Source organism: Choloepus didactylus, chromosome 2 (genome assembly GCF_015220235.1).
Source record: "Choloepus didactylus isolate mChoDid1 chromosome 2, mChoDid1.pri, whole genome shotgun sequence".
Taxonomy (NCBI): Eukaryota; Metazoa; Chordata; class Mammalia; order Pilosa; family Megalonychidae; genus Choloepus; species Choloepus didactylus.
In genome coordinates, this window is record NC_051308.1 from 72,729,925 (window position 1) to 72,752,151 (window position 22,227).

The 22,227-nt window shown below is 33.5% G+C and overlaps 1 pseudogene; it reads left to right on the forward strand.

The window, feature by feature from the left end:
* The first annotated feature begins 2,333 nt into the window (after positions 1-2,333).
* Positions 2,334-4,224, forward strand: LOC119511919 (annotated as a pseudogene).
* Positions 4,225-22,227: the final 18,003 nt, after the last annotated feature.

Genomic DNA, 22,227 nt, shown 5'->3' on the forward strand with positions numbered 1-22,227 from the left:
ATTTGAGTTTCCTTTTTTGCCTTTAATTCTTTCCTGGAGTAATGAAAGTGTTCTAAAGATTGAAAAAAATTAACCTTGGTGATGGCTGCACAACTGTATGATAGTATTGTGGGCAGTTGATTGTACACTTTGGATCTTTGGATAATTGTATGGTATGTGAACAATCTCAATAAAAAATGATTTAAAAAAAGAAAGCAATGACCGAACAATATGACAATGTTGGTAAAGAGATAAAGATAAAAATAAAAATAAACCAAACAGAACTACTGGAGTTGAAGACATCAATAAATGAAATGAAAAATTCTCAGAAGTGTTTCAGCAACAAACTTTAGCTGGCAGAATAAAGATTGAGTGAACTCAAAGACAGGACAATTGAAATTAGGCCAAGGTACAGAAAGAAAAAAGAATTGGCAAAAGCGAAAATAGTCTGAGACCAGTGAGACACCATCAAGCATACCAATATATGCATTTTGGGAACCTAAGATTGAGGAGAAAGAGATACAGGAGAAGAAGGATTATTCAAAGAAATAATGACACATAATTTCCCAAACATAGCAAAAGACATGTATATGCACACCCAGGAAGGCCAGATAATGTGAAAGAAGATAAACTTGCAGATAAATACTCCCCTACAGATACTAATTAAACCATCAAATGAAAAGGATAAGGAGAGAATTCTGAAAGCTGCAAGTCAGAAGCAATCTGTTACATCCACAGGAGTCCCAATTAGATCAAATGCAGATTTCTCATCAGAAACCATGGAAGCAAGAAAGCAGTGGTTTGAAACACCTAAAGACCTCAGGGAAAACAATTGATAACCACAAGTTTTATGTCTGGCAAGACTTTTTTTTCAAAATTCAGGGAGAGATTAACATTCCCAGATTAAAAAAAAAAAAAAAGAGGGAGTTCATTACCAATAGTTCTGCCCTATGAGCAATGCTAAAGGGAGTTCTTCAGACTGAAAGGAAGGGACACTAGACAGTGGTTCAAAGCAGTATAAAGAAATAAAGAACTCCAGTAAGGTAACCATGTGGATAATTATACATACTGTATTGTTTTTGATAACTCATGTCTTACTTGCTACAGGTGCTAAAAGGCAAATGCATTAAAAATTAATGATAAATCTATAGTTTTAGACATATAATATACAAAGATACAATTTGTAACAAGTACAAAAAAGTGGGTGGATGGAGAGCTATAAGAACAGTGTCTGTGCATGCTACTGAAGTCAAGTTGGTATCAAATCAAATATGATTGTTATATAGGTAGGTTTAAATTTTAACTCAATAGAAACCATAAAGAAAATGTATGAAAAACATGTCCAGAATTAGATCAGAATGGACACAATATGGTACAATAAAAAAATTAAATAAATATGAAAGTAGACATTAATGGAAGAATTGCAGGTCAAAAAAGTTATGCAATTTAAAAACAATAAATAGTAAGAAGTTCTAGACTATTTGTAGTTTCTGTAAATGTGAATGGATTAAACTCTTCTCTCCAAAGGCAGAGATGGGGAGAATGGATAAAAAAAGCATGATCAAACTTTTGATGTTTACAAGAGACTCATCTTAAATTCAAAGACGTAAGTAGGTTGAAAGTGAAATGATGGAAATAAATATTCCGTGCAAGTAGTAACAAACAGAGAGGTGAAGTAGCTATACTAATATCAGATAAGACTGTAAGTCAAAAACCGTTACAAGGGACAAATACAGACACTGTATGCTGATAAAGAGGTCAATCCAACAAGTAGACATAACGATAAGAAACATATATGCACCTAACAGCAGAGCCCCAAATATGTGAGGGAAATACTAATGGATTTGAAAAGAGAAATAGATTGTTTTCTGTTAATAATAGGAGACTTTAATACACCACTTTCAATAATGCATGAACACTTAGACAGAGATCAATAAGCATATAGAAGACTTTAATGGTACTATAAACCAATTAGATCTTTCAGCATACTTCCCCAACAGCAACAGAATAGACATTCTTCTTGAGTGCACACGGATCATTCTTCAGGATAGACCATATATTGGGTCACAAAACAAGTCTCAATAAGTTCAGAAATATTGAAAGCATACAATGTATCTTTTCTGTCCACAATAGAATGAAGTTAGAATGCAACAGCAGAGGAAGAAATGGAAAATTCACAAATATGTGGAAATTATACAACATATAGTTAAGCAATGAATGGGTTAAAGAGGAAATCACAATGAAAATTAGTAAATATCTTGAGGTTAATAAAAATTAAAATACAACACACAAAAATTTACGGGATACACTCGCTGACTCTTCGTTGGGCATCTGGGTTTCCTTCTCTTTTTTACATGTCGTCGCCTTTTCTGCCTCTTCTCCTCTTTTCTCGCTCTGCTGCTCTGCACTGTGACGAGGCCGAATCTTCTCCCCAGCCAGCCCTCGCCTTTCTTCTTTTAGTCGCACTGTTCTATTTTTCTCCTTCGGCCGCCGCCGCCACTGCTGCACAGCTGGTGTCGGTGCCGCGCTTTTCCCCCCACGTCGTCCCTGCAGCCTATGGCCCAGGCCGCCTTGGGTATTTCTGCTCAAGGTAATCACATCGGTCTTTAAAAATTCTGCCGAAAAAGAGAAGACGCTTCATCCGACTCTTTGGGCCCTTATCTCACGGCGAACTTTCTGACCAAGTATACAACTACCCAGAGGGCCTAGGAGAAGTGCTGTATAGAGAGCAGTTCGACTTCAAAGCTGAGCCACCTTGGGAACCTAGCTGATGATAGGGGGGTTCCATCTCCTGACTTGTCCATTTTGTTGCACATTCTAAGGACCCAGACATAGGCTTCGTGGCGCGTCTCCTGTTTTTCTTGGTTTACGACTTTCGGCTTTGTGGAATAAGGCTGAGACGAAAGGATTTATTGACAATGCAAACTAGTCCGTTGGCCTGTTGGATGAAGGAACAAACCTTGGAAATGTTATTGATAACTATGTTTATGAACATACCCTGACAGGAAAAAATGCATTTTTTGTGGGAGATCTTGGAAAGTTTGTGAAGAAACACAGTTGATGGCAGAATGTAGTGGCTCAGATAAAGCCATTTTACACAGTAAAGTGCAACTCCACTCCAGGTGTACTTGAGATTTTGGCAGCTCTTGGAACTGGATTTGCTTGCTCCAGTAAAAATGAAATGGCTTTAGTGCAAGAATTGGGTGTATCTCCAGAAAACATTATTTATATAAGTCCATGCAAGCAAGTATCTCAGGTAAAGTATGCAGCAAAAATTGGAGTGAATATCATGACATGTGACAATGAAATTGAATTGAAGAAAATTTCACGTAATCACCCAAATGCCAAGGTTTTACTACAGATTGCAACAGAAGATAATAGTGGAGGTGAAGAGAGTAGCATGAAGTTTGGCACTACACTGAAGAATTGTAGGCATCTCTTGGAATGTGCTAAGGAACTCGATGTCCAAATAATTGGGGTTAAATTTCACATTTCTAGTGCTTGCAAAATATCTCAAGTATATGTACACGCTCTATCTGATGCGTGATGTGTGTTTGACATGGCTGGAGAATTTGGTTTCAAGATGAACATTTTAGACATTGGTGGAGGCTTCACAAGAACTGAATATCAGTTGGAAGAGGTTAATCATGTTATCAGCCCTTTATTGGATATCTACTTTCCTGAAGGATCTGGCATTAAGATAATTTCAGAAACTGGAAGCTACTATGTGTCTTCTGCATTTACACTTGCAGTTAATATCATTGCAAAGAAAGTTGTTCAAAATGATAAATTTTCCTCTGGAGTAGGAAAAATGGAAGCGATGAACCAGCCTTTATGTATTATGTGAATGATGGTGTCTATGGTTCTTTTGCAAGTAAATTGTCAGAGGACTTAAATACCATTCCAGAGGTTCACAAGAAATACAAGGAAGATGAGCCTTTGTTTACAAGCAGCCTTTGGGATCCATCCTTTGATGAGCTTGATCAGATTGTGGAAAGCTGTCTTCTTCCTGAGCTGAATATGGGAGATTGGCTTATCTTTGATAATATGGGAGCAGATTCTTTCCATGAGCCATCTGCTTTTAATGATTTTCAGAGACCAGCTATTTATTACATGATGTCATTTAGTGATTGGTATGAGATGCAAGATGCTGAAATTACTTCAGACACAATGATGAAGAACAACTTCTTTGTGCCTTCTTGCATTCAACTGAGCCAAGAAGACGGCTTTCCCACTGACGCTTAAACAGGCATTAATGCTTCTTTAGATCTGAAGTTGCAGGTTAAACTTGTCTGGTCAACATTCCAGTGTGGAAAGTTTTGAACAATCTTACTCTATTAATTTTCTTGGAAACAAAAACTATTAGTAATAGCTATTTGGGACCAGACAAAATCAGCTTTCAAGTATAATTCATTGGGGGTGATGGGAGATCAGATAATGTATCCAGATTTAAATTTACCAGTTTGCCCTACCCCTAAGCATTTAAAATAAAATATGCAACAAAATGGATGACTTAGTGGAGATGGAAGCCCATTAATTGGGTTCCCCATTAAATCGTTTACATACAAGTACACAGTTTTTATACTAAGGATTCGTGTTAAAAAGTCTTGTAAAGTTAATGTCTTTCACCCAGATATATCAAATGTCAGTGGAAAACCTGTATGACTTCATTAGATACGCTTAGTGTGTTTAGAGTATGTAAATTTGTGCTTTGAACTGTAGTTTAATAAATGTGCAATTGCATCATAGTATTTGTTGTATTTGACCTAATGTAACCCTTGTATGATTGCAATAAAATTTTTGTGTAGATTTTAACTTTTTTTCAGGCTAAAATTTTGGGAAAGGGGCTAGCTAGCAAAGGTAGTTTTGAAATAGATGTGTATATGGACTGTTTTGAAGGTTATTTTTCTTTATAACCCATTTAAGTTTAGTTTGCACAGTACATTATTCAATTATTTAATTAGTAATTTAAGTAAAATGTTTGGTAAATCATTGTGAAGTTCAGATTCATTATGGAGAGTTGATGTGCAGTAAGCATGATGTTTAACAATTTTAACACCAAAAATGTTAATCCTGCATAAACTAATTGTAATAATTTATAGGTGTTTCTGTATAGATAGAATGCATAGAGTACTTTAGTAAATCTTTGAATTACAAATCTTTTGGCTGAAATGGAAGATTCTATTAAATACTTTCAGTAAGTCTAGGGGAGGGAAGTAAAATTGCAGCAAACTGCAGAGCACTAAAACTTAAAGACGGGCTACATCTATATTCAGAAACTTGATGCTCTTTTGCATGGAATATTTAAATTGAGAGTGGGGGGTGGGGATGAAACAGTTAAATTTGCTTCAGTTTCTCAATTGCAATGATTTCAAACTTTTTTATTGTTGGAGCTATATATACCTTTAGTTATCTCCAATTTGTTTAGCTTAGTGATTACTTTTAATTCTTTTGATACTAAAATTGTATGGTGGTCATGAAAGGAGGAGTAGCATCATTAACCTGACAGTTGTTGCCAGGAGTTTGCATTGTTCACTGCTAGTGTAGTAGTAATCCTAGGTCTCAGAATCACTATAGTAATAAAATAAACAACCGGGGTCATTTTTCCTAACTTATTCTATGTTCGGATGTGGAATTTCTTTCTTCCAAGAGGAAATGTGTCTTCACTTTGGTGCCAATTGGCAGAAAATTCTACCCGTGCTACATAGGAGAAGTTTGGAATGCACTTAATAGCTGGTTTTTACTCCTTGATTTCAAGGTGGAAAGAAATTGATCATGAATCTCTAATAAAATTCAACCTTTTAAACCAGTAGGTGCTTAATATTTTTTTGATTTGATTAGTGCCCATTTGAATTTCACGGGTTCTATTAATAAAAAAATCTGGGACCCCAATCCATTGTCATCTAATTCCCCTTGGGTTTTTCCAAGGGTAATGTGGGGTTTTATGCAAAATTCCAAACTACCATGCAACTTCTTTTAACTAATTAGGAGGAGGAATTGTCCCCCACCTTCTTTAAATGTTGTGCTTTATTGTGGTCCAGAAATGCCAAACCTTCTTAAAGGTGGTGCAACTTTGAGGCCTTGGCTGGGCTATCCAACCTTGAACTTCATGGCATGTCAGTTTTGCCATATCCGTAGGAGAGCTGTTCTGCATGAACCAGCCCAGAGTTGCAAATATCACACATGAATGAAATGGTGACTTTAAGAGATGTCTGTGTTGTATTTGAAGATTGTTTGCCATAAATCTGAAGTTTGAACCTATGTATTTCAATTTGGTATGCTAAAATAGTACTGAATTAATGTAACAATTTTTTTTTACAATATTGTAATCTCAGTTCAGAATTTAACTGAAAATATAAAACCCAAATGATTTCTATATAGTAAATTGAACTGTAAATGTAAAAAACAAACAAACAAACAAAAAAAAAAACCTTATGGGATGCAGCAAAGGCAGTGATAAGAGGGAAATTTGTAGCTCTAAATGCTCACATTAAAAAATAAGACTTCAAATCAGAGACTTAACTTCAGAACTGGAAGAACAGGGAAAATAAGAGTGAAGTAAACCTAAAGTGAAGAGAAGGAAGGAAATAAGATTAGGAAATAAAATTTATTTTATTAACAAAATAAAGAATAAAAACACAAGAGTAAACAAGAGTTTTACAAAAGTAAAAGTTGGTTTTTTGAAAAGATCAAGAAAATCAGCAAACCTTTAGCTAGATTGAGGAAGAAAGTGAAAACAAATAGCTACAATCAGAAATGCAAAGGGGGACATTGCTATTGATCTCATTGAAATAAAATTAAAAAAACATATAAGAGGATATCATGAACAATGTAGGTCAACAAAGTAGACAAGTTGGAAGAAATGGGAAAATTCCTAGGAAAACACAAACTACCTCCACTAACTCAAGAAGAAATAGAAGATATCAACAAATCAATATAAGGTAAAGAGATTGAATCAGTAATCAAAAACCTCCCCAAAAGAAAATTTTTAGACCAGATGGCTTCACAGAGGAATTTTACCAAGCATTCCAAGAAGCCTGAAAACCTATCCTGCTCAAAATCTTCCACAAAACTGAATAGGAATGAACACATAATTCATTCTATGAAGCCAATACTACCATAATACCAAAACCAGTTAAAGATACCAGAAGAAATGAAAATTGCAGACCAATATCACTTATTTTAAAAAAAGAATCATTAAAAAATACTAGCAAACCAAATCAGATAGCTGATTTAAAGAATAAAGTGTGAATAATCTCTTGTATGCAAGGGGGCTTCAACACAAGATAATCAATTAATATAATACACAACATTAAGAGAATGAAGGCAAAAACCATATGATCATCTCAACTGATGCAGAAAAGGCATTTGACAAAACCCAGCACCCCTTCTTGATAGAAGAACACTTAGAACACTAGAAATAGATATCCTGCTTAATGGTAAAAGATTGAAAGCTTTCCATGTAAAATCTGGAAAAAAAAAAGGATGTCCATTCTCACCAATGTTATGTAATATTGTACTGGAATTTCTTACTAAAGCAATTAGACCAGGAAAAGAAATATAACAATCCATATTGGAAAGGAAGAAGTAAAACTTTCCCTATTTGCAAATGACCTTATCCAATATACAGAAAATCCTGAAATATTCACAACAAAGTTCCTGGAGTTAATAAGTGAATTCAGCAAAGTGATGAGATACAGTGTATACACCCAAAAATCAGTAGTGTTTCTATATACTGGTAACAAACAATGCAAAGAAGAACTCAGTAAAAATTTCCAATTACAATAGCAAATAAAAGAATCAAATATCCGAGAATAAATCTAACCATGGACATAAAGGGCCTCTACAGATTAAACTACAAAATATTGCTAAAAGAAATCAAAGAACACCTAAGTAAATGGAAGAACATTCTGTGCTCATGGACTGAAAGACTAAATATTGTTAAGATGTTAATACTACCTAAGTGATTCACAGATTCAATGCAATCCTAAATCAAAATTCCAACAACCTTCTTTGCAGAAATGGAAAAGTAAATCATCAAATTTATATGGAAGTGTAAGGGGTCCTACAGACAAAGTCATCATGAAAAAGAAGAATGAAGTTGGAGGACTCTGTTTCTGATCTGAAAATTTATTACAAACCTACAGTAATCAGAATAGTATGGTACTGGCACTAGGACAGACATACAGACAAATGGAAATGAATTGAGTGTTCAGAAATCAACCCTAACTTTTAGGGCCAATTGATTTTGACTAGATGGTGAAGACCATTCAATTGTGAAAATAAGTTGTTGGGAAAACAGGACCTCCATATGCGAAAGAATGATGGGGACCCCTACCTCAAACCACATACAAAAATCAACTTAAAATGGAAAAGACAAAAGGCAAAATCAAAGGAGAAAAAAACAACTGGAAAGATACGTTAAATATCAAGACCTGAGATGATGGTGGCTGGGGAAGCGGTGGTAGCAGCGGAGTTAGATGTGCTTGGATTCACAGTATGTTTTTAAATTTATTTTTAATGAAATTTTATTGAGATATAGTCACACACCATACAAACCATCTGAAGTATACAATCACAGGCTCATAGTATCATCACATAGCTGTGCATACATTATCATGATCAATTTTAGAATATTTAAATTGCTCCATTAAAGAAATAAAAATGAAAAGGAGAGACCAAATCCTCCCCTCTCCCTTCCCCCACTCCCATTATTGACCCATGGTATGGGATGGTACATTTGTTACTGTTGATGAAAGAATATTATGATATTACTGTTAACGATATTCCATAGTTTGCAACAGGTCTATTTTTCCATATACCCCTCTATTTTAAACTACTTGTAATAGTGTCTTATATCTGTTCTTTTTATATTTGTACAGTTTATCACAGACATTGTCCACCACAAAATTCACTGTGTTATACATTCCCATGTTTTAACCTCCAACTTTCTTTCTGGTGACATATGACTCTAAACTTCCCCTTTCCACAACATTCACACACTATTCAGTACTGTTAATTATTCTCACAATAATATGCTACTATCACCTCTATCCATTTCCAAACATTTAAGTTCAACCTAGTTCAACATTCTGCACATATTAAGCAACTGCTCCCCATTCTTTAGCCCCATTCTATATTGTAGTAACCAATATTTTATATTTTATGTCTATAAGTTTACTTATTATAATTAGTTCATATCAATGAGATCGTACAATATTTGTCCTTTTGTGTCTGACTTATTTCACTTAACATAATGTACTCAAGGTTCATCAATGTTGTCATGTGCTTCAGGACTTCATTCCTTCTTATTGCTGAATAATATTCCATCATATGTATACACCACATCTTGTTTATCCATTCATCTGTTAACGAACATTTGGGTTGTTTCCATCTTTTGGCAATTATGAATAATGCCACCATGAACATTAGTGTGCAAATGTCTGTTCATGTCCCTGTTTTCAGATCTTCTGGGTATATCCCAAGTAGCAGGATTGCAGGGTCATTAGGCAACTCTATACTTAGCTTCTTGAGAAATGCCAAATGATCCTCCACAGTGGCTGTACCATTTTACATTGCCACCAGCAGTAAGTATTCCAATTTCTCCACATTCTCTCTAACACTTGTAGTTTCCTGTTTGTTTAATAGTGGCCATTCTAGTAGTTGTGAGAAGATACCTCACTGTGGTTTTGATTTGCATTTCCTAATAGCTTATGAAGCTAAGCATCTTTTCATGTGCTTTTTAGCCATCTGTATCTCCTTTTAGGAAATGTCTTTTGCCCATTTTCATTGGGTTGCATTTTTATTGCTAAGTTGTAGGATTTCCTTATGTTTTAAAGGAATCACCAACAGGATTTCCTGTTGAATTGATTTGGAGTATGAGAGAAAGCAAGTGGTCAGGGATTATTCCAAGTTTCTTACCACAGTTCTGAAAGAATAGAGGTGGCGTTTGCTAGATTGTGAAGTCTGAGGAAAAAGTGAAATACAATTAAACAATTTTTAATGTTGTAAAGGGGTACAAAAAGTTTGAAAACTTTTATCTTCACCCTTTTAGCAATATAATGTTCATTCCATTAAGACTACCACTTGCTCCCCAGAAAGCTTAAGGCTAAGATTGATCACCTAACCATTATTTTTTCAGTTTAATTTTCTAATTTTTCAATACTATAATATAGATATAAGGTAACTTTTTGTGTGTATATGGATTTTAAATACAGTGACCTTATCAAAGTTACCTATTAGTTCAAGTAGTTTTTGGTAAATTCCTTAGTATTTTCTAAGTAACTTGTCATTGGAAAATTAAGGTCCCTCTACTTGTTTTTTTAAGAATAATTATTTTGCATATTTCTCACTTCATTGCACTAGGTAGCACCTAGGGTACAATGTATGTAGAAGGGATGTGTGGACATCTTGACTTGTTCTCAATATAGTGGGGAGAGTGCTCAGTCTTTGACCATTAGGCATGATTACAGATACAGAATGTTAATAGACACTCTCAGGTTAAGGGAATGTCCTTCTATTCCCACACCTTTTTGCATTGCTTTTCTCTGCTAGATCTCAGCCTCAGAATTCTTGACTATTAACTCTCTCTCTCAAAAATATCTCTTATTATCTAGTAATGGTTGGCATTGGGAGTCCAAATTGAGGTAGAATAAGCACAAAAAACTAGATAAATAATGCATAAATATGTCACGAGTCTATGATGCTCAATGTTCTGAGTAGGCTGTTGGTCATTGTCCAGGAGATGTGTTCAAGAAACAGAGCTGTTATTTTGGCAGGTTAGAGTTCTAGAGGTTTTAGATCATAAGACTAGGTCGGAAACAGAGCAGGAGAGAGTAATTACAGGTATATTTTAAAGGAAGTAGAGAGATGGGATCAGAGATGACTGAATAAACAAATAATAAACAAAGTTTATGACTAGTCTTGGTAATCTATTCTAAAGCAAGACTCAGAGCAACAGACACTCATCACTAGCATACATACATAAATGAGTCTGAGAGAGTGTTCTGGCTTGCTAATGCTGCTATTAAGCAAAACACCAGAAATGGGTAGGCTATTCTAAAGGGGATATATTAATTTACAAATTTACAGTTCTAAGGCCATAAAATTGTCCAAACTGAGGCATCAACAAGAGGAGACCTTCACTGAATAACACCCAGTGGCATCCGGAACACCTCTGTCAGCTGGAAGGGCATGTGGCTGGCATTGGCTATTCCTTTGCTCCTAGGTTGTGTTTCAAAATAGTTTTCTCCAAAATGTCTCTGGGTTCCTCTTAGCTTTACATCTCCAAGCATGCGTCTGTCGGCATCTCCAAGCATCTCTGAGAGTCAGACTGCATCTGAGTCTGTGTTGGCTCTTTTTAAGGACTCCAATAAAATAATCAAGACCCATGCTGAATGTGCAGAGCCAAATCTCCATGAAAACATTCAATCAAGAGGTCACACCCTAATCAAAAAGCTTAATCAATCTGCCCACACAAGATTTCATTAAAGAGTATTGCTTTGGGGGACATAATATATCCAAACCGGCACAGAGAGCATCATTGTCTTTTTTCATGGACAACATGCAGATTGTTTGTTCTCTCTCAGACATTTCAAATATATTGAATTCTTTACAGCATCATTATTATTTGATATTTTCAGCTGAAAAAAATAAGGAACAAAATGTTAAGTCACATGCCTATAATAACTCTGATGTTAGTTGGGGTGGCTGAGATAATGTCCCATGATTTTATAACTCTAGGCTCCAAGAAGTATCTGTCAGATCTGTTGCCTCCCTGAGTAATAATACATTATTTGTCAAGATAGTCTCTCAATATGTGACGGTTTTCTGGATTTGTCTAGAAATGGAGACAGGAATGAAGTTGCCAATGACCTCAACAAAATGAATAAGAATTGAGTGATGATTTGTCAATGATCATTTCTGTGTTTGACAACACAAGAAAAAACCACACTCACACACACACATGCATTTATAACATTTATGTAATGATGGTACCTTTGATCTAATAGCATATTAGAAGTTTCCTGCAATCATTTAGATTTTGCCTATGACAAATCATATTAGAACTATCAATTTCATAACTTTTGCCAATTACAAGTCACATCTTCACAAAAAGAATATCAAAATATTTGAATAAAGATCTAAAAAATGACAAAGCAATTGGGATTGTAATTTTTTAGCCAGTGAACTTACTAATTGATCTAAGAATACTGTTTTGATATGTATTTAATTTCTATTGAAATAAATGAATTTAATAGCATATACTATGTGGTTACAGTTTTAGTTGACTTAAATTCAGCCAAGACTGAATTTCAGAGACTTAAGTAATTGTGTCTTTGAATTCAGTGGTTTGGAAAACAAGTTTAAGTAAAATATTCTTAAGTTCAGAGCATCCTCTCCACTGTTTCAGATTGAGAGAAATAATAATACATTTTTCCTCTGAAGATTCTTGTGGAATGTTCTCTGAATCATTATCTAATGTTTACAATCTCTGCAAATGCAGACACCTAGCATTAATTAATATTTTATATACCATCATCTTGTTTAAAAATCATATATCATCCATTCATCTTAACCATCCAATTGAGATCAGAAAACATGGATATGAATACATATCTCTAGGATACCTGGTTTAATTGAGGGGAAAATGTATCTGAACTTTTATCTGGAATTCTCAGAGATTGATGTATAGGCAGTATGTCATTCAGAAACAGCTCCAAATATTGGTCTTAATTTCAAAATTAGAAAACTTTTCAACTTTAACTCTGATCTGCACAACTGCTATTTTTTGTCCTGAGAATTTTCTCTCCAACTTTGTTGAGAATTTAACATATTGTGCTTATTACCTTTTTTCTCACAAATTAAAAAAAAGAATAACGGGAAGAAATTTTATTTAACAAAATAAATTATTATAACTGCAAATAGGTTTTGAACTTAATTCTACAGTACATGTTTCACATCAAATCTCTTTGTATTAATGCTAGGCCATCTCACAGGTGTTTAGAACAAATTTGAGGGCCATTGAACAGACCTAATTTTGCTAATGCATCACAATTATAGAAACACCTGTTCTAAATAACCTTGTCCTATTTCCATGAAAATAGTGTTCAATAACCCTAAAAATATCTCATTTCATGCGGATTCAGATTTTCTATATCTACTTTGCCATGACATTGCTTCTATAACAACATAGTATGTTTTTAAAAAGCCAAATGCAGCTTGTTTTCACACATATAGTTCAAACATTTCTCACATTTCTTTCTTTTAATAAGGGAACACTGTGTCTTGAAGCTATTACCATGGCTATTCTATTTTTTTTTTTTTTTTTTTTGTCTGCATAAGGTGAGAGGATCTAATTTGTTAAAAAGAAATTAATTCAATCAATGTTCTCTTTCTATATAGGGGGTACATTTGGTTGCATTGCACTTATGGACAGTCAGTGACTAAGTGTGACTTGAATCACAAATTCTTGCTTTAATGCTACAAAAGTTACCCATTCCTGATAATATGTTAAATAACTAAAGCTTGTAAATAGGGAGCTAGCAATTAGTTTTCACCATGGTGGTGATTTACCCACTTTGCTTAATAGTAAAAGCAACAACAAAATAAAACACTAACATCCTGATCTCTAAGAGATTTTTATTTAAAACTAAAACCACCATGTGAAACTTAAAAGTAAGAAATTAGTTTAAAACCTTTAAACTGGGAGGCAAAATTTGTATAATATATCTTAATATGAATAATCGACCTAGGGGCAAAGAATAAGTATCATAGTGATTAAGTCTAATACCTAATCAGTGATTCCATTTAAGAGCAGAATTCAAGAATATGTTTTAGGAGAGCATGATAGAATTCAGAAGAAGACTATATGAAAATATTTGTCCTACTCTGTAGAATGGATGTGTAAAATGTGGGTAATATGCAGTAAGTATTCTGATTTGTCTGCTTGGCTCACAGGAGGTACTCAAACATGATGTTAACCAGCTTTCTGACAGACTGAATGAGTGTGTGCTCTAAGTGAACCCCTTCCAGGCATGAAGGATATTATTTTCTATATTAGTGAATTAAAATCTTCATTTTGTTTCCCAAGTGCAAATTTTTTTTTTATTTCATGCATCAAAATACAGTTTTGATATGCTATTTACATAAAGGAATAATGTGACACTACAATTATAAGGATTGCATTGTTGTCTACAAATTCTTCTAATTATAAACATGTACTTAACACTAAAAGACTAAATGAGAAAGGCAATTTAAGATTTGTTTTTTGTTTATTTGTTTGTTTTAAAGGACACCTATATTGGTATAAAAGTGAATTGGTTATAACATTTTCTTTATAGACATATCATTTTATCATATATATTTGTAGAAATAAAATGTCTTCTGCTACAAAAAAGATTATACACAATAACTTTTGGGGCCAAAATGTTAAGGATTTGTAAAAATAAGTGCAACCTACAATCAGTGCTTCTATATTTAATACCAAAGGTATCCTCCCTAAATTTTCACCAAAACAAGCCTCCTAGAAACATATTTGAATTACACAGTAAAATGCAATTTAGAGAAATGTGACATTTTAGTCAATAGCAGCTAAACAACAAGAATTTTGACAGCTCTGGCCCTAAAAATCAGAGAACACAGAATATTCTTAGAACTGGCAATTTAGTGACCAAAGTTGGCAGGAACACCAAAGAAATAGTTGCCTCTTTTGCTTCAAGAGACAGATTTTTAAGCAATAGTAATAGTATACTTTCACTGATTCCTCCTCCATAAAACTTAAAATGTCTTCATAACTTGAATTATTCAGCTACTAGCCTTTTATTTGGCTCATAATTTCCTTCTTTCATTTCTCTCCAATTTTTCAATACCAACTTATTTTCCATACTTACTTCCTCTTTTTATTTTCCATGTTTATCCTTTCTTCCAACAACTTTTCATCGTTTTGATAATACATTTTCCAAGTGAAAATTTCTGAATCCTGCTTCCAGTCAATTATACCTTCTCATCAGGTATATCATAGGATTTGCACCCCATTATTTTATTTAAACTGGAGATATTTCAGCTTGGCTAAGCCTGTTTTCCACTTTTTTGCTCCATCTTAAGCTCAACCATTCCCAAATAGCTCCTTTTACTAATGTTTGCTGTTTCAGTAAGTGGTTTCTGGATGCACTATTATATCTATGAAGGCAAATATCTTGTTTAGCATTTTATCCCCAACACTTTCTTGTATAGTCAATGATACATACTGATGTTCAATAAATACATCTGAGTGAATATTTTATCACCTTGGCATAAAAAAGTAATTGCCATAGTAATTCACTTTTTTTTTTTTTTTTTACCATAATGTATATGTTGTCCTATGTTCTTGCTCCTGCCTACATCTTAAATCTTATTTCACTCACTTCCTCATTGGTCCCAAATACCACACCATGTAGAACTATTTAGAGTTTACTGAATATTCCATGCTAATTTTTAATATTTAATACTGTACAAAGGGCATGTATATGAAATTTTATGATAGAAATGGTACTCATTATTTCCTTTTGGAAAAAAATGTACATGAACATCAAAGAGAAAAAAGAAGAAAATTATGTATAATATGTAATTTTACCTTTAAATTAACTACCATTGAGAATATGATGAATGCTCTTCCAAGATTCCTATGCAGAACTGATACATAGACCAGAACATTTTTTGGTACTCCATGGCATGAGCAGCATGATGTTGTCAATAGATTCTTTATAATAACCCACCAAATAGGTTATTATTTTTTAAGACCCATTAAAGCTGATAAGCAGAACTATTGAGCACCATAAAATTGTTGATTGTTGATTGATACTTAAAATCCTTTCTCATATTAAGTTTCTTAATTCTTTATCAATACAAATTCTATTTTGTCTTGTACTCATTTAATTGTACTGTATTACAATTTTTGTATTTCACATATATATGATTTAAGTTGTTTCTTAAATATAAATACTTTTGCACTGGAAAAACTCAGAAGTCTCCTATCCATGTCCTCACATAAGCTCCTTCTATTTGATAAATACTTATTTCTTTTTTTTTTCTTTCATATAGATTTTAAATAAAATTGGTGGCATTTTCAAGGTCATATCTGGTCCAAACTTTCTATTTGGCATCATTTATAATGTATCATGCAAATTTCTCTTTTACCTTTCCCTCATGACTTGGCAAACAATTTATTTAAAAAAAAACAAACAAAAAAATAAAACAGAAAACTCCTTTCATGTACAAGGCACTGATTGAAACTGAAGATTCAGTGGTGAACAGTGCAAACAAGTTATTTGTCTTCATTAAACTTACATTTTATGTAATAAGCAATTTTTCCAATGAAACTAATTGAAATAATTTAAAGCAACCTTAAATTTTGTCCATATGACTATCTATGCACATTTATTTTTTAGAGTGAAGAAAATCAAGGGAAGGGAATTTACAGTTGAATATAATGATCTGATAAGAAGGCTTTTTAAAAAGATGAGTGAAACATAAAGCTTTCGACATTTTCTCATTTTCTTATCTATTGTAAGTAACTTATTTTCAAAGACCACATCCAACCAGTTGAATATCAAGTAAAATGATTTCTAATCAGACCCAAGGCCATCATGTTATTGTTTATTGATAGAGTCTCAGTCATGATTATTCAACATACATGTACATATGGGAAAATACTCCCCTAAAGCCCTATCCTTACTCGAACACACACGTAGGTCCCCAGACACACACAGAGGGGAGGGAAAGAGGGAAAGAAGTTTTCCCTCAGTTGGGAGACAGAACAAAGACAGACATAAAATCAGTGTAGCTAATGTGCTAGACATAATCACAGGGCTTTCTAAATAATCATGGTTGGAGGAAGATTGTTTTTTCAGGGTTCAAAAAAACTTACATTTTATGTAATAAGCAATTTTTCCAATGAAACTAATTGAAATAATTTAAAGCAACCTTAAATTTTGTCCATATGACTATCTATGCACATTTATTTTTTAGAGTGAAGAAAATCAAGGGAAGGGAATTTACAGTTGAATATAATGATCTGATAAGAAGGCTTTTTAAAAAGATGAGTGAAACATAAAGCTTTCGACATTTTCTCATTTTCTTATCTATTGTAAATAACTTATTTTCAAAGACCACATCCAACCAGTTGAATATCAAGTAAAATGATTTCTAATCATTTCATTCCTGGAACACAGGGTTGCTAAAACACAATGAAACAGAACATTAAATATATAAAATCACACCAAAAGGACATCAAGTTTATTTTCATCCTAAATGGAAAATTCTAAAATTATGTTTTCATATAATATTTATCAAATATTTAAGAAATGGATCACAGGTATATGCTTATCCCCTATTAGATTTGATAACATCTGACTGGATGTTCAGATCCTGTGGCAAAATTCTTTGTTCCCTAAGGATCTGCTCCTCTAGAGGGAGTTAGCTGATCCAGAGTCGATCTGGAGGCCTAACTGGTCTCAAGTCTGCCCTGCTCTGCCAGTTTGCTACTCAGGAGGAGCCCAGTCCTCAGGAACCTGTGTTTATCTACATCATCTGCTCACCGAAGTGGAGAAAACAGATATTTGAAGCTGTTTTGGGTCTAGAGGTGGTCTGAGAGGTGGAAATAAAACAGCACATAAGCCACATTCAAACTGCCTTTCCTCTTCCTTTTACAGCCTCCATGGATGGTACCAGAGATTGGGCCTTCTGGAAGCACATTGACACAAAACATCCATTTCATTATTCAGTGCCAGAAATTCAGTCTAACCTGTCATTTGGCAAATTGTCAAAAAAATAAGCTAAATAGGCTGAATTTTTATTTATACTGATAATAAAAATAGCATTATGAACTAGACAGTTGTATCCACCTGCCATTCTTTTCTGTCACTAGCTTTGAAAAGTCATACTTTAAAATGCTTCCTTATAATGACAATACCCACTGTATGGGCTGATAAGTATATTTATGTAAACTAAGAGTCTAGAGCTTTTAATACTTGAGCTTGAAAAAAACTGCAAGGATCATTGCTCATTTATCTTTCTAAAAATAATAATTTTGCACTGCCTGATTTTGACACTTATCCTTTTTGAATATATACTTCATCAGCTTCCCAGAAAAGACACCATTAAAATGTCATGCATATGGAATATTACTGATGAACAAAAGGATTCTGAAAGCAAAATAGAAGTATCTGAATAATGCAAGCACATTTGATACGGAGAAGTTGAAAGTATATAATTATAATATGCCACATAAAAATAAATCTGTTTAAATATTACGAGTTGGGGTTAACTAGGGTATAAACTCATGTAAAACAATTGTCAACCATCACAATTACAAATTGCAAACACTTCAATTTAAAGAGACTTTCATAATAATGTCATTTTTCTTATAAAGAGAGTGTGATTTTATAAATGAAGTAAATACAACTATTTATACTTTTTTTCACATGAATTATAAGAAAGAATTGAAGACATACTTCTAAAAAGTTTCATTAATATGTTTATGTCCTTAATTAAGCTTTGTGCTAGTATACTTATGTTGAATGCTATTTCCAACATTGCTTCACATAAGGAATATTTGTTTTTCATAAGAAGTACAGATTCCCTTTAACGGCTTCAGAGAAGAATGTAAATGCTCTTTCAATTTATATTTTACTGAAAACATCATTTTCTGAACTCTATACAGTATTGTTTTCCACAAAGACTTGGTAAGGTTTATTAGGGTATCTCTATGTGTTACATTGCCAAGTTTTACGAATTGGAAAAAAGAGCAAGAGCAAAAGAAATGTGAAATTGCTAATCTTTTGTTTTTAAAATCACTTTTTTGAACATATGGGCACTCTGCTATGATGTAATCAAATTACTTTTGCTTTATTTCCTAAGAAATAACAAGCCCAGATTTCTATTGTGACATGAAATTTATCATATGGACAAATTAATTGAACATACTAGACTGAGGTTATTTTTATATTAGAAACTCAATTATGACTATAAAAATAGAGTCTTTACTTTACCCATTTCTTATTGTTGTCAAAGAATTTCTACACTACAATGTGTTCCAATGATAAAAGGACCATACCAGAGGAGAAGTTTATTTTCAGTATAGTTGATAGACAAGTGGGGTACTGAGATGTCAAAGATCCAGGAAAAGAAGCAAGCAAATGGGCCCTCTGAGAGATAATTTGCATTATAAATATATAATATGCAGTTATTTTAATGACCCAGAGGAGGTATCACTTTCAATGTGGTACTATTGAAAACTGAGAGTCATCAAGACAAAACCAAACTGGACAATTAATTTCCAATACTATCCTCATAGATGTCTTTCAAATTTCAGATATAGTCTTGTTGAGATGAATACATGAACTTATCAAAGCCCTACATATTTAATAGCTGCATCAATGCCAAATCATCTCCATACAATAAGACATAGATTTTTTCATACATATATTTATTTAACAATAAATTGAGTGCTTAATATGTTATTGGCACAATGCAACATCTGAAGTATATAAATATAAATGAAAAGTTCTTGTTTCAAAGATGCTCATAATTTAAGAAAAGGTAGGATGAACTCATAAGCAATCACTTATAATGTAGTATAATATAGTACAATATAACATAACAAAACCCAACATAACATAACAAAATATTGTAATGTAATATAATGTATGTGTGCCAGTTTGGATACATTATGTCCTCTCAAAAGCCGTATTCTTTAATTCAATCTTGTAGGGGGTAAAGTTATTAATCTTTTTTATTAGGGTGTGACCTCTTGGTTGAATTTTTCCATGGAGATTTGACCCCATCCATACAGGGTAGGTCTTGGTTAGTTTACTGGAGTCCTTTAAAGGGAGTTCACACAAAGAGCAGAGGAACAAGAATGCCCTGGGATATGCTTAGCCAGGAGACCCAGATGCTTGCTGATGCTTTAAGATGCTAGCCCAGAGTTTGCTCTGGAGAAGCTGAGAGGACAAAATACCCCAGAGCAGCTGAGAGAGACTTTTGGAGAGATGATTTGGAGCTGACAGGGATGCTCAAAGATGCTTGGAGTTGTGGACAGAGGAAATTTGGAGACGGTAAGCTAAGGAGGCACAGGAGTTGAGAGAGGAGCTGAAACAGAACCCAAGACCAGCAAACACCAGCCACGTGCCTTCCCAGCTGACAGAGGTGTTCCAGAGCCATTGGCCATTCTTCAGTGAAGGTATCCTCTTGTTGATTCCTTAGTTTGGACACTTTTATGGCCTTAGGACTATAACTTTGTAACCAAGTAAACCCTCTTTATAAAAGCCAATCCATTTCTAGTATTTTGCATAATGGCAGCATTAGCAAACTGGAACAGTATATAATATTTGCACTATATAAAGTGCCATAGGGAAGATTTCTATTCAAGTTAATACTATGAAATAAATACACTAGCTGTTCTGCAGGTAGTAAGATCAACAGATTTTGAGGAACTGCTTCAAAAACAATTTGAATTCCTTATAAAGAATATATTGATTTATAACTTCTTAGATATTTTAAGCAATTTCCCAGTGGGTACTGTCTACACATTTCATAAAGGACACTGTGTAATTTCTAGAGGCTTAAGGGTGAGTCAGGGAACACTTAGTACATAATATTTGAGTGATGATGTCACAACATAATATGAAGTTTGAGTGTTGAATGGCTCAGGGCATCATTGTATTGCTTTTCCAGGGTCTTAAGTATTGAATTCAAAAGCATCGATTAAATAACCTTAGCTGTCCACAGGTTGTTGTAAAAATATAACTTTATTTCTTAGGAAAAGTTTAGAATAAAGTTTATCATGTATATTAACAGTAAAAGAGCACCATGTAGTAATATTATAAGGTTTTAATAACTAAAACTTTTTTTATTTTCCAAATGGTGGACAATCTCATTCAGTAGTTGCAAACTAGTTTCCTTTAAAAATAATAAATGTATGTACTGTGACTTATTTTTTATATTTTACGGTTAAGACTCTATGGTTATAAAGTAGGGCACTAGATAGTGATTTGTGGTCATTTAATTGTAACAATTAATAGACAGTAAAATAGCAAAGCTATGGTTCTGTTGGAGTGAATGGGAAACAAGTAAAAAAAATTAGAAAACATTGAAACTTGAAATTATGACTTTTAATTAAATGTATTGTATATTTCACATGCACATTTCCAATGTATTATTGAAGTATGTGAATTTCCCATGGGAGACTTTATTTCATATTTATCTTTATCTCATTTTCATGAAATATGCTATAATATGGTATATAGGATATGTATATCTTGTATACGTATATATTTCTATATACATATAAAATCCTGATCTCCACCTCCCCAAACCTGTCATTCACAGTCTTTTTTAAATCAGTATATGGCATATACATCCTTCCAGTTACTCAGGCAGAAGGCCTATGAATTATTCCTAACCTAATTTTCTCATACCCACACAGACTCCTTCAATGTGTATGTGTGTGTATATATATAAATATATGTACATATATATATATATATATAGAGAGAGAGAGAGAGAGAGACAGAGAGAGAGAGAGAGAGAGGGAGAGTTTGAAAATCTGCATCCATCACCTCCCTGAATTATTATAATGGCATTCTAAAGAATATCTCTGCTTCTATCCTTGTGTTCATCAGTATATTGTCAAATTAGCAACCTCAGTAATAGTTAAAAAAATTTGTCATATTGTGGCACTGCTCTGCCCCAAGCTTTCCAATAATGTAATATCTCACTCATAATAAGAATGTAATTGCTTATGAACCTTACCCTACATTATCCAGCCGCACTGAGTTTCTCTGATTTCATCTCATGTTTTTCCCTCTTTCGTTCACTGTGCCCCGTTTACATAGTAATCCTTGTTCCACAAACACAGTAGTCAGGGCTTCACCTCAGGCTCTCTATACTTGTACTTCCTCTTCTTGTAGAGATATCACCTCAGATAAGTAACCATGAGAACTCCCTCTACTCCTTTGTTTGCTTTCACTTTGAGGCCTTCCTTGATCACTGTTTTTTAAATTGCAGTAGTTCACCTCCATACCAGCTAATACTGGTAGCTGCTATCTTCCTTGCTTTATTTTTCCTCATTACCATATGACATTGTTTGTGTTTTATTTATGTATTGTGTATCATTTATTTATGTATTTGCTTATTTTCTATCTTCCCTTACTGGGATGTAAACTACATGAAAGCAAGGATTCTTACTTCTTTTTATTTCCATTTGATATG